The sequence below is a fragment of the Portunus trituberculatus genome, chromosome 10, assembly GCF_017591435.1.
Source record: "Portunus trituberculatus isolate SZX2019 chromosome 10, ASM1759143v1, whole genome shotgun sequence".
Taxonomy (NCBI): Eukaryota; Metazoa; Arthropoda; class Malacostraca; order Decapoda; family Portunidae; genus Portunus; species Portunus trituberculatus.
Window position 1 is genome coordinate 6287444 of NC_059264.1, and position 1639 is coordinate 6289082.

Here is a 1639-nt window from a genome sequence, read left to right on the forward strand (position 1 = left end):
AGTCATTCAAAGGCGTGGAGTCATCAAGAGGAAATTAAGAGGATGAAGAGCAGAAAGAGGAAGGGAAAAATCAACTCTGACATCTCATAATTTCTTGCTTTCTTTCAATGATTAGTGGCCAGAGAGAGAGAGAGAGAGAGAGAGAGAGAGAGAGAGAGGATAAATATTTCTGTTAGTATTTTTATCTTTAGTGTGAAATGTGTGCGTGTTCTTCTTCTTCTTCTTCTTCTTCTTCTTCTTCTTCTTCTTCTTATTATTATTATTATTATTATTATTACTACTACTACTACTATTACTACTACTACTGCTATTACTACTACTATTACTACTATTACTACTACTACTACTACTACTACTACCACTAGTCAGAGAACATACACTGCACCGTTACCAACGCACACACACACACACACACACACACACACACACACACACACACACACACACACAAGCAGGAATCTCAGTGTACCAGTGGATTTTCTCGCGGTATGTGTGTGTCTGTGTGTGTGTGTGTGTGTGTGTGTGTGTGTGTGTGTGTGTGTGTGTGTGTGTGTGTGTGTGTGTATAAATGTGTTGTCTTGCCGAACTGGTCTGTTGACATGTGGGGTTCCTGTGTCTGTATTTCCCTTTCGTCGTTTAATGCTCTCTCTCTCTCTCTCTCTCTCTCTCTCTCTCTCTCTCTCTCTCTCTCTCTCGGTATCATAGTTGAGGAGAAACGCATGCGCTTGAAAGTATCCGTAGAGAGAGAGAGAGAGAGAGAGAGAGAGAGAGAGAGAGAGAGAGAGAGAGAGAGAGAGAGAGAGAGAGAATCAGGATCATTGTGTAAGAGAGACAATAATAAAAATAAAAACACACCGAGGGAACACCAAACACACACACACACACACACACACACAGAGAGAGAGAGAGAGAGAGAGAGAGAGAGAGAGAGAGAGAGAGAGAGAGAGAGAGAGAGAGAGCGAGCAAGGCGGTGTCCCTCTCTCCAAGCCTTCAGTTGCCCACAGTTGGTTGGTGCGGCAGGTCTCGTGATGGCTTGCTCTCTCTCTCTTACCACCACCACCACCACCACCACCTCTGCTCTCACCTCTCCCGCTCTCCCGCTGCCGGCCTAGTAGTGAGAGCTGAGATAAATAAGTGAGAAGAGAGAGAGAGAGAGAGAGATTTGTGTGTGATTTATTAAGACGTTTTTGTTTATTTTGATTACTGAAAGAGAGAAAGAGAGAGAGAGAGAGAGAAAAAAAAAAAATAACATCGAGTGATCTTTTCAGTTTAATTCTTGAGTTTGTTGTATTTTCTTCCTTCATTTTTTTTTTCCGTTGTTTTGTTTTGTTTTGTTTTGTTGACGTCATAGAAAATGTGCGTCTCTGAAAATTGACTCGTGATTTCGCAACAACACCAAAGAAGAAGAAGAAGAACAACAACAACAACAAGAACAAGAAATAGGGATAGAGAGAGAGAGAGAGAGAGAGAGAGAGAGAGAGAGAGAGAGAGAGAGAGAGAGAGAGAGAGAGTGGATACGAAATTATTCACACACCACTTGGTAACCCGAGAAAGATAGAGATAGAGAGAGAACCAGAGAGAGGAAGAGAGAGCGAGAAAAAAGACAGATAAATAGAACAAGAGAGAGAGAGAAAGAAAA

The 1639-nt window shown here is 41.9% G+C and overlaps 1 protein-coding gene across 1 annotated transcript in view; it reads left to right on the forward strand.

Moving 5' to 3' along the window:
- The first annotated feature begins 998 nt into the window (after nucleotides 1-998).
- The window catches only part of LOC123502030, a 158491-nt gene continuing 157850 nt past the window's right edge, over nucleotides 999-1639 (forward strand). Inside the window, exon 1 of the mRNA XM_045251185.1 lies at nucleotides 999-1639. This exon is cut by the window's right edge and continues 357 nt beyond it. The gene's annotated coding sequence lies outside the window, so the exon portion shown is untranslated.